This window comes from Botryllus schlosseri, chromosome 3 (genome assembly GCF_051294905.1).
Source record: "Botryllus schlosseri isolate E-star chromosome 3, Bs_hap1, whole genome shotgun sequence".
Lineage (NCBI taxonomy): Eukaryota > Metazoa > Chordata > Ascidiacea > Stolidobranchia > Styelidae > Botryllus > Botryllus schlosseri.
In genome coordinates, this window is record NC_137238.1 from 22,904,260 (window position 1) to 22,917,068 (window position 12,809).

Consider the following 12,809-nt stretch of genomic DNA (forward strand, 5'->3'; position numbering starts at 1 on the left):
TTTATTACACATACGGTTGAATTATCACGATTGATACCTTGGTATTCCATTGTGTAAAGGTATGTTGATGATGTCATATCAATCCGCATCATACAAATGACTATTAGATGGGCACGAATTGAGACTTGTGAGTGGCAGATCACCAACTGTATCACATATGTGTCGGTAGATAACATTTTCCTGATACCGAATGTTAGTTTTGTATATCATTTGACTTATGCCACGGTGGGGTACAAATTGAAGATGGTGTGTGAAGACGTAGGCACATTGTTCGGTTCGCGTTCGCTATGTGATTCTAGATTATTGGGCGAACCGCATTTGTAAACGAACCTTACGTGAAGGAATATCAGAATATACCGAAATTTCAACATTTTGATCAAATCTTTTTGTACTTTCACGCCTAACCCCAAGCTTCTCAACCGGCGTTCCCAATGTACTGCTCAGGGCAAATGTGGTAAAAACAAGGATGAGATATAACAAAAGTTAAGGTATTCAATTTATGAATGTGACATAATCGGTGGTTCTATTTCAATACCGTTCAAGATAAGGTAGATACAAAAACATGTAGTTAACATATAGATCAATGATACTCGACCGGGGGTCCGCGAAGGATTTTCAGGGGGTCCACGAAACCTCTAATTTGTAAAGTGATTGATAACCTATTTTTTAAAAATAAGTTAATGCATGAGAAAGTTTCGCTTCATAATTGCTAAAACTCACATCATCAAACTGGTCATCTGAGATAAAATATAAGACGGTGCAAACTCATTTTAATTGTCAAATTACCAATAGCCTGCCGAGTTGCAAACATATTGCTGTTTGGAGATCTTTTGTTGAGGTTTGTGGAAAAATGAAATGTTGGAAATTGCATTTTGGATTTGGAGTTGTCAGTCTCAGCAAATTAGTGAACAATCGTTTGAAATAGATATTCCTGAATTTTGTTCCTAATCTGTCCCGATGAAGGTATCGAAATCTCGCCACGAAATCCATTTTCCCCTGTGATATAACCCCTAAATGACTTCAAGATGAGATGCTAGATAGAAAGGACTAGGCTGGACGTGATATGTTCATCAAAAATACGCACCAAAAGCTGTTGTCGGAAGCGTTACGCGTTTATATTACACTCGCCACGATATCTTTGTGGAAATGAATTTACGGAACTCCTTCATATCCAATCGAAGACGCGGATTTTCAAGACAATACATACAGCTGCAAAATTCGTTTCGAAATAATAAAAGTCTACCCCACTTCAACATACAGTGTGTTGGTATTTTCAAGAAAGGTAATAGCTATAGCTTACAGTCACAGCCGGAGCCGTATCGGAGTTGGATCTATACTTTTTTTAAACTGCCAGAGTCTTTATTATTAATCATGACTTTTGTAACTTAATAACTAACAACCACACTTCCGTAACCGCCAAGCCAGTGCGAAAATAAGGGAGCCATATTTATAAATTCACGGATCCACCGTACGTAATTTATGAACATTCATCACCACAGTCATTTTCTGACTATGGGCATTTTCCCTCGAATATTCTAGTCTCGTTATGAAGTGAAATGCCTTGTGTTCTCGAATAAAGCAATTAAAGCTCTTTATGCAAAAGAGAAACCGAAAGTCGAGGATATCAAGGGCAATAAAAGTGGATTATGGAACAATTTCACCTTGCTCAATCGCACCTGTGAGGGTAACTAATCTGGGTTTCTTTTCTGTCAGCAGTCTGGTGAAACATTCAAACAAGAGAAGCTCATTAGCACATCACATTTATGCAGCCATATTAAAGATACATGCCTTTCATCCAAAAACGGAGCATCAGGGCAATGTTCGATGTCATACTCTGTGAGAAACAAAATGATCTGCTCCGTAGCAAAAATAATGCCGCCAAGGTCCAATTACGTGAAACAGCCAAGTCAAATCATATATTGTGAAGGATTTTGTACCATAATGCCATCCTAATCAGTGGTTCTCAACCTTTTTGACCTCGCGGACCGGTAAAACTTCGAAATGGATGTTGCGGACCGGTGAACCTTCAAAAGTCAAAATTCACCTTAAATTTATTACAAAAAATACATGCGACTTATTAGGTGACGTTTTGATAGTAGATATTTAGACGGGAAAGATTTTAAAAAATAAATCGGCAGCTGTTACTAACAGGGTGCCTTCTAGCTTCAAGATATTTACACGTGGTATTATTGAGGTTTCTGCAAGGCGAGGCTTGAGAAGTACTGATTGTGATTGTTCGGTATCCTTTGAGAGTAATGCGACTTCGCTATTTGCTATAGCCTTTAATATACTACCGAGTGTCGCTTGATTGCTCTGTCGGAATGAAACGAAATTTCTTTAAAGGTCTTCGTAGCTTTCACATATAAGATATAACCTGTTCGAAACGACTTTTGAGCAGTTTCTTATAACACTTGCACCATTGTGACGCACGCCCAAAGTAGACCACGGACTCTCTGTTGCGACACCATGCGTAGAATAGTCCCACAGTTTTATATCAATTTGTTGTTTTGATCTTCATGGTGTCTCGACTGCATTCGTCATTTTACACCAATTATAAATCCTTCATTGTGATTATGTATTACCGACTTGCAGTACGGACCACTTCTAGGCCTTTTAAGACACCGTTTACACCGTTCCGAGAGGAAGGGCAGCCTAGATAAACTTCTAATACTTAGGTACGAATTGTGGAGTCGAACTCGGCTGGACTAGAACTTGCAAGTCGCAACCCATTAATGTTGAAGCTGTGGGACGTACTACTACGCCATCTCGCCACACAAACATCGATGGCTTTTTCTCTAATTAATGAAAAAGCGCCCAACTTCGTGCATTTTGGAATTGAATGTATAAAATTCGATTATATTGGCGGACCGGCAGGAAACTTATTACGGATCAGCACCGGTCCGCACTCCGCAGACCGACGGTTGAGAACCACTGATCCAGATAATGCTGTTGGAAGAAGAGTGCTGCTGTGGAGAAGAAAAGAAATTCCAGCAATTTGAAATATAGGCTATCGACGGATATGTAATGATTGCGTTCACCACAGAGATGTGGACTGATATCACCGACGGAAAGGGAAAGAACCAGGGTACACCGGCTTTCTGATCACCTTGCATGAAGAAGCAAGCTCTCAAGATGTGGAAAATGACCATCCAATACCTTCCAAAAAAGCGAAGAACTAAAAATCTGGTAATTTCAGCCAGTCAAAAGAATATTTCGCTTCTTACACCGATCGACATTGACCTCCCTTCAATCGCAGCGACTGATGCTGCCGTTGAGTGACTATTTAGTGCACGTAACAATGCCATTACAAAGAAAAGGCAGCCTTGTCCTTTTCCACCCTGGAATGAATAGTTACATTGAACAATTCACGGAAATAAACTGCTTGCCAAGTCTAAGTTCGTATAATTACTTCAGAGTTTAGAGTAGGGTGGGCCTTGGTCTTTGGGTTTTTAATTTCTTGTTTGCTTCGTTTCAATTAATATTCAATGCCAACCTGTGAACTTTTTATTGTCATGTTGTTCCGTTTCAATTTTCAATAGCAACCTATGTCATGTTTCTCTTTTTGCAATATAACCTGAGCCCGCGTCGTAAAATCCAATCTTTATGTAGTTGAATAAAAATAGTTACTATCAGATGGTTATCGGCGGAGTTTTTCGGATCCGACATTGCTCATTTCAAGAATGCGGCCTCGGCGTCGGACCAGAGAATTTGTCGATCCGCTCCGCCCTAAAATCTAGCTACCGTAATTTTCCATGTATAATGCGCAAAATTTTACCGATTTTTTGCTCTAAAATAGGGGGGTGCGTATTATACATGGGCACAGTAAGCCTTGAAAATAAATCCCTCGATAAAGAACTTGAAATTACACCTTTCTTCATCTTCATGTTTGTTTCAATCGCGCATAACCTCTAGCCATTGGGCCCCGTAATTCGTATTACAGAGTGTAACGCGCTGCCAAATAAGGAAGCGTGTTGCTAATTAACGAAAAGCGAGTTTCTAATTAACGAGAGTCGTCTGCACAGCACGCGACGCGATCTCTTGCTTTTAGTTTGCCGTTTGTACGCGAGCGAAATTAGGTCGCTGATTGCTACAAGCGTGCGCGGCAATCCTTGCTGATTTATCGCGTCAACGACAGGCCTTAACAATCGCATACACATGTGCGCAAGATAAAATCGCTTGCGTAATCAGTCGCATCTCCAACAGGACTGGTGCGCCCGACATAACCGTTGGCCTGAGCAATCGCATCTGTAATTGTAATAGGCCACGTGCGCAAGATGTCGTGTGTCGCTAGCCTGAATTATTGCGTCGCCGACCTCACAAGCTGGGGTTACTATCTACTCTCGTTTAGAGACAATGCCGTCAATTGTATTTGATTGGCGATCATCATGCCATGATTGTTCGACGGTGACATCGGAAAACAGAACAACATTGTGTACTAAAACGCAACTATTCATGTACTGCGAATACAGGGTGCGTACTATACTTGGGTACAGGCTTTTTCCTAGAATATACACGCCATTTTAAGGGTGCGTATTATAGGCTTACCATATTTTTTTGGAAATCAAAAAAGAGGACACTTTTTCAGAAATTTGCAACTTGCAAAACCGGAGTGAAATTCTCAAAAACCGGTTAATTTTTCCCACTTTGTGATCGGTTGACTAAAAAAAAAAAAAAAAAAAAAGGGCATCTTTTCGCTCAGAGCTAAAATCACCGTTTTTCACTCCGAAATACCCGCCGGAGCTTCGCTTCTGTGCTAATATGCGGCATATCACTCGCAATTTGCTCTAAATCTGCCTAAATTTTCAAAAAAGAGGACAAAATCTCAAAAAAGAGGACAAAAGGGCGTCCTCCGAGGACACTTTCAAAAAAGTCAAAAAAGAGGACAAATCCTCTTAAAAGAGGACGTATGGTAAGCCTAGCGTATTATACTGGGGGGCGCACTATATTCGGAAAATTACGGTACTTGGCGAAACAGCTAATTTGAGTACTTTTCACACTTTATCAGTTCCTACTTTTACCTGAGGTAGCTTCGACCCATTTTGTAAATAGCTACTTCTAGTTCAATATGAATTTTAATTTACGTTGTTACTTGTACTTTTCCTTGAATAGCCATTCTAAGTATACTTTGACCTACTTTACGTAATAGGGACAGATCGCAATCGAGTCCGTTGTATCGTTTGAGAAACATTTCAGAGCGATTTCTGTGAAATGGTTCATGTCGCCCAAATGCATTTCCGCGGCCAAAGCAAGCTCGGCAAATGCCAAAAGAACCTGTTACCACCTTTGGTGCATAATATATCCGAGTAGTCACAATATTCAATCGACCCTTGATCGCTGACGTTATCTCACGCAGCAGCTACAGCGAAGGCAGGAAAACAACATGTGACTCGTTTAGCTCATCGTTCACACTGCTCCATTTCAAGATTTAATTTCTCTCTCTGGGACTAGGATTATGTTATAGAATGAAGTATGCGGCAGCGTATAAACAGAACACAGATAGCACCCGGGTATATGACACAATTCAGATTTGTATATACTGAGTGCAGGCGATTGTATGCTCCCTCAGTAGTTTGAATTGATGCTTTGACGTTTTTTAAAAGAGATTTGTTTGAAAACGTTTTGATATATTAGTATATAATGGACTGCACAACAGTCTCCAAGGGTGTTGTTATTCTATTCAAAATAAATTTCTGTTGTACTTGCATCTTGTAAATATATCCACGCGAAAAAAAAACCACGAGACGCAGGCCACACGCCAGGCTATACTGAGTACAGCAATAGTTGTTTGGTCGTTTCTGCACTCTTTCGACCAGTGGATCTGAAACTGAGGAACACGAAAGCATCTGAAAGGGGGTCCGAAGGCGCCAGAGCGAAATTAAGGTTATGAACTTTGGATGAGTTTAATTTGTGTTGAAAGATTCACGTTTCAACAGCGGTAACAATCTTAATTATATTGCGATACTAAATGTCGTAGTAGCGTCGTAGGCTGCTATCTATACACCAGTGTTGGGATCAAGTCACTACCTTCGAGTCACGAGTCAATTCGAGTCATTGTACATTTTGACTCGAGTCAAGTCAAGTCAATCGAATTTTGAAGGTGACTCGAGTCAAGTCATTCGAAATTTGGAGGTGACTCGAGTCAAGTCGAGTCATGTCAAGTCAAGTCAAGTCAAGTAGAGTCAAGTCAAGTCAAGTCAAGTCAAGTCAAGTCAAGTCAAGTCAAGTCAAGTCAAGTCAAGTCAAGTCAAGTCAAGTCAAGTCAAGTCAAGTCAAGTCAAGTCAAGTCAAGTTGACTTTCCGTAGTATGAGAGAGAGAGAGAGGGAGAGAGAGAATTTTTTATTCATCATCGCAAAATAACAAAACAGGCAACAAAATAGCATAAACTTCAGAATCACGGACACATACAAAAAAAATGGTTACAGTGTCAGTTTCAAAGCAAATGAGATGTGTACGAATACGATTTGCAGTTCATAGGATTGGCCAATATGTTTTACGATTGCAAGATGAAGCTGCAGCGAAGTGATCTGTTGATCATCAAGTCTACTGCAGCTGATCGAAGTAGATTGGCTATAAATTGCACACATCGTACTGCAACAGTGAATTGTAAGATTGACAGGATAAATGTAATAGCACTTGTTAGGAAAAACGGAGGAAAATAATATAAAGTGTACTGGTCTGAAGCAAACAAGATATGTTGACCGGTACTAGTTCACACTAAAAATACATTTTAGCTTTTGTGTGATTCAATAAGGAAGGCACGATACATGTTTTTAAACACATATAAAGTATTGCTCCTAATATGCGAAGGAATGGAGTTCCACATTAGAGGACCTTGATAGGCAATGGTTTTGTGATGGGCCTTAGGTAAATACAGATTCATAACAGAACCTCTTGTAAAATGAGAATGATCTTCACTGATAGGTGTAAAGTAGTTCGAGAAAATGTCAGGTAGGGTGTTATTGTAGAACTTATGCATCAGAATGCCGACTTCAAATCTGTAAATATCATCAATTTTCAGGATTTTTAAATTATAATATAAGGGGTTAACGTGATCTCTACGATTGGCAAGGCATATTAGTTTGATGGCTTTATTTTGCAGGCTCCTAACTCGATCCAAATGTTTCTTCCATGTGGATCCCCAGAGAATGATACCATAAGTTAGATGAGAGTGAAATAGGGTATGATAAATCATTATTCGTGTGGATTGTGGTAAAATAAAACGTGACTTTCGAATGATACCTATGGTTTTAGATAGCTTGTTGCAAATAGAGGTTATATGTTCACCCCATGTCCGATTGTTATCAATAACTATACCTAAATAATGTATGCTTTTCTATAGAATCAGGCTTTCCCTATTCAGCCTTATATCAAAATTACTATTCGAAGTCCTTCCAAAGAGCATACAGTGAGTTTTTGAGGTATTTATGGTTAATCTATTATTATTCATCCAATCCAATTTTATTGCAGGTTTGAGTTGCAAGAGGACTCTAAGTCAGTTATATTGTTCGACGACAGCATCAGAGATGTGTCATCTGCAAATAATTGGATAGTAAAGTCAGAGGCATTGTTTAAGTCATTTATATAGATCAAAAATAAGAAGGGACCTAAAACGGATCCTTGTGGTACACCCATTTCAACTATTGATTTATCAGATGAAAATTCATTACTTTTGACAAATTGGCTTCTATTGTTCAAGTAAGACTCCAATAGTTTATACATCACTCCTCTAAATCCATAGTGATGTAATTTGCCTAGTAGTATAGTTCTGTCGACAGTGTCAAATGCCTTTTGCAGATCTAGATAAACACAAATGGGTGATAGCTTCTCAAACAAGCTCTGATAGATGTTATCAACACTGTCAATTACTGCATGCAAGGTTGAGTGGTTTTCTCTAAACCCAAACTGTTTTTTAGATAATATATTAAATTTATCTGTGAAGTTGGTTAATCTAATTAGCATTAATTTTTCTAAAATTTTAGAAAAAACAGGTAATATTGATATTGCTCTATAGTTGGATAACTTGAGTGGATCTCCTTTTTTGAAAACTGGAGTCACACGTGCTACTTTGAGACAATCAGGAAAGATCCCAAGTTCGAAACATTTGTTAATCAATACAGTGAGGGTTGGCGCTGTTATGGATATGGTTTCCTTCAAAATAGTAACAGGAACACCATCAGGCCCTGTTGCCGAGTTTTTTTTTAGATTGTGCACAATTGTGATGATTTCATTCTCTGTTGTTGGCTCAATGAAAATTGAGTTAGGTTGTGGCCTATCTAGGTATTTCTTGTAGGTTCTAGATAACACATGTTTATCTGAAAGATTTTTTCCAATGTTCGCAAAATATTGATTAAACTCATTGCATATGTCTTTCTCAGCAGTAATAATGACATCGTCATTACTGATTTTCGATGGAAATTTTTTTGGTTTGGAGGTTTTGAATAATCGATTAAAGAGATTCCAGATATCTTGTTGATTTCCTTGGATCTTCTGGAATTGGTCCCGATAATAATTGCTTTTAGATTTTTTCTTCACTTTGGTAAGAATATTAGTGTACTTTTTGTATAAAATTATTTTATCAGCATTGCCTGGCAAAAAATGACTTTTATATAGTTTACGTCGAGTTGCTATAGATTTACGGATTGCATGAGTGAACCAAGGTTTGGTCGAGAACCGGCGTTCTTTGCGCGTTAGTTTGCGAAGCGGTGCATATTTGTCCAAAAGTGAATTAATACAACTAATGAATGAGGTAAAGCATTGGTTAATGTTATTGGGTTCGGAACTGCAGACGAGTTGTAGGTCAATTAATGCTTCAGTAAGTTCGTATGAAAACAAATCAAGTGAGAGTCTTCCATAGTCGCGAATAAAAGATATTTTGTGTTTAACTCCTGGTGAGGTATTAGCAATCTTACAGAATATTGGCAGGTGATCAGATATGTCAATGATTAATATACCAGAGTCGTGCTGAGAATAGTTGTTCGTAAAGATATGATCAATCAGCGATTGAGTCTTTTGAGTTATTCTAGTAGGGTCATTTATCAGTGATTGACAAGAATAGTTAGTTATAAGATCGGCTAATTCCCTAGAGTATTTATTTGATGTTTTAAGAAGGTCTATGTTGAAATCTCCGAGCAGGTAGAATGTCTTATGCTGTGCAGCAAGCTTTTCTAGGCAATTCTCAAGAGCTTCAATAAACTGAGCCAGTGGTTGGTGGGGGTGTCTATAGATAGCTCCTATGACAATATTAGATCTTTTTTGTTACAGATCAAGGGGGTCTCTATCCAAAGTTCTTCACAACTTTTTAGTTTGAGATCAAATTCAATGATAGTTTGAAATTGGATACTATTTCCAATGTAGAACCCCACTCCCCCAACTATGTTTGGAGAGTTCGCATTTATGAATGAGTATTCATCTAGGCCAATTTCATATGGTAGGACAGAGGCTGGTCGAGTTTCACTGATTGCAATTAAGTCAGGTTTATGACTAAGATCTGAAATTATTGAGGAAAGAATCCCTATGTTCCTAGGTAGAGATCTCAAATTTGCATGTAATAACAACATAGAAGGACTATCATCAAACAAACAATTGAGGTTTTCAATGTTATGATAACTAGTACTAATAGGTAGGTTCATTCTCGGTGACCAAACGTATACTTGTGAAAGTTGCACATTGTCAAGCAAAGAAAAAGGTAATATGGAGTTAACGCATTGAAAACAATAGTAGTTCTCTTCGGATAATCCAAGATGATTAAATTGAAGAATAGTCAAATTACTACACTTAAGATGTAGCCAAGAATCACATAAATCACAGTAAATAGCTCTCTGATTTGATTTACAGGGTTGTCGGCTGACGCCGCAAGGAAACCTAATAGGCATGGCTATCAGACAATCTCATCATCGTAGATACACTTATTCGTATTATAAGAAAATGTTGTACCTTGATAAGTCCTCATCATTTTTGATTGAGATAGCTCGTTCATCGTCATTCTTTTTCAAGTAGGTAACTCCATGTCTTGTCCAAATGTATTTAAATGCATTGGCTTTTTTATACTTGAGACAGGCATTGAATCTTGTACGGTTTGACTTTGTGAGGCTTTCATTAATATAAATTTCTCGTTCTTTATGTAGTATTGATCTGTTGCTGAAGATTGCGTCTCTGACTCTCCTCGAGCAGAGTTTGGCTAGTATGATCGGATCTGGATAGTCTTCGGTGGGTTGCCCAAGTCTGTGGCATACACTTATGTCATGTTTGTTGATGTTCACTTCCAATTTTTTTGCTACAGTGATTACTAGATCGTCAGTACATTCATTCTTGTTGTAGGGAATTCCTTTTATTTCTATACATTCTCTTCTTCCATACTGGTCAAGGTCATTGATTGCTCTACATGCGTCATTATTGGAAGACTGTAGGTCGTAAACCATTTTCCTTAGTTCACAATTTTGAGATTTGACTTCGGATAGTTCCCGGTCAGAGGTGTCGAGTGATGTCAATGTCAATGAGGCATGATTACCTCATTGAATTTTGCTAGATGTCTGAAATAAATATTTAGTGGTCATTGTTTCTGAACCGATGAACGGATATCGACTTAAAAATACACGCAAGAAGGCGATGTATCGCTCACATATTCGTACAACTGTTAAACTACGCAAGTAATTGCATAGCCTCAATTTATTTAGTTACCTGCCAAAATAGAGCATAGAGAATAGAGAAACGAATTGATAAGAAGCAATAGATACCCCTTTACAAATTGATATGATACAATTCGAGCCTACGCCAATGGTTGAGGAGTGTATGAACTATATTCGAATTCAATTTCAATAAAACAAGAGGTTTGGTTAAGGTAAGAACAGAGAACAGAAATAGACATTTTGCTATTAAATTTCTTTACTACTAGTTTACGACAACGTAAGTTGTAAGCTTCGATCACTTAGTTTGCGGTCAATTTATTTGAGAGAACAATGGAGGCCCAGTAAAACGCACGATCATTGAATGATTGGTCGCTCTCACTGGTTACAACAGCGTTTCGCGAACAATCCGATACAGTGATATTTTTATCGACACCGATTATACCTGATGACTTGAAATGACTTGATACTTGACACGTGAATTTTGCTCCGAGTCACGAGTCAATCCACATTTCTGATACGTCGAGTCAAGTAAAGTAAAGTCATTTTAGCAAAGTGACTCGAGTCAAGTCAAGTCATACGATAAAGGTCATGACTCGAGTCATCCCAACAGTGCTATATACACCGATTGTGACTGATATCGGACCTTGCACCGATCAGAAGATGTCTTTTAATTATGATCAGCTGGTGAATGCGTGTAGGTGTTCGCTGATGCTTTTATGGTCGGTCTGTCAAGCATCTGTGCATATGTAATTGTGTATTACTCGTCATAAATTGGTGTAGGCTTAAATTGTATCGTATTTACGTTTAGATCGGGGTCAGCAACCTTTCGTTTGCAACATGCCAAAATTTGTCACTGTCAAAATATTAGTAACTGTCGTGACAAACATTTTTAGTTTTGCCTTTGTTAGCGTTTCAAGAATGAAATCCCTCCAACCGCATATCTGAAAATGGCAACGGCATCGGTGACGCCAGTGGTTCTTAAAGCATTGATCGCGAAGGGTATACATTTTGGTTACTAATGCAATAGAGAAGTGACGGACAACATACGGCCCGCGACGTGATTTTGAGCGGCCCGCGGACAGTTTCCGGTCGTACATGTTAATGTGGCCCACGGACACAGTCTGCCACAATCCCCCACTACTTGTTCCCTTCGTTAAATGATAGTGACTGTAGGTTATTCATGCTTTTTCAGACACAAATAATAGTGAATTTTAGTCATTCTTTATTTGCCCGCCCCTGCGCTAGACCTACGGTTCTCAAACTGGGGGCGTAAAAGCTTCTGAAGGGGCGGATATATCAATATCGTGCATTTTGGCAACCATGCTGTAGCTATTTTATTTCAAGGTTTCATCGCCGCCAATCATTTTGGCAGCTCATACAGCGCATGGAAGCGAACGTTGCCCGAAACGTTATGTGTCTAGGTGTGTGTCCAGTCCTAGCATGAAAATGCCCGAATCTGAAATGTCGAATCATGTAATAGTCGCGCTCCCATAGGCTGCATGCACGCTCCTAGACTAAAGCATCCCAACAGTCCCATATGATATTAGAATGCCGTTCCTTCATAATTGCTAATACGGTTGGACTCATTTCCGTACATTATGCATATTGTGTTAAAATAAACAAGACACCAGATCCCAGTAAATCGCGCGAATCACGAACAATATTTTCAAGATAAATTGAGTCTACTCCAAAAAGATCTGGTTTATTTCGATTTACGAAATAATTTTGTGTCCCTTGCTGGTTTTTTTTAATTTTGAAAACTTCTGTTTCACGTTTTGCAATCAGCATAGGCTACGGGTATGGTTAAAATATGTCATTTGCGCAAAATCATCACGAGCAACACATACTCCGTCTCCGTCCTCTAATTATGATGCTGTATTAATATTGTCGAGTTCCCATAATGGTATTACGCAGGGTATGTTATCATTCGGGCGATTTTTTACCTAAAAACGGAAGATTTTGACCTAAAAAATCTAAATTTTGACTTTTTTTGACCTAAAAAAACTGAAATTTTACCAGATTTTTACCTCACGTAAGCAAATTAGGTGTTTTCGCACATACTTCTAAAATTGTACTACTTATCTTCATTTCTGGTTGGAACTGTCTGTCCTTACAAAGTAGATTGGCTTGAAAAAATGTTTTCGGCTCAAAAACTGACAAATTTTTACATGAAAAAAACTAGT

The 12,809-nt window shown here is 38.5% G+C and overlaps 1 protein-coding gene across 1 annotated transcript in view; it reads right to left on the bottom strand.

The window, feature by feature from the left end:
• The window catches only part of LOC145436131 (uncharacterized), a 186,184-nt gene that overhangs the window by 17,357 nt on the left and 156,018 nt on the right, over positions 1 to 12,809 (bottom strand). The gene's annotated exons all lie outside the window — the stretch shown is intronic.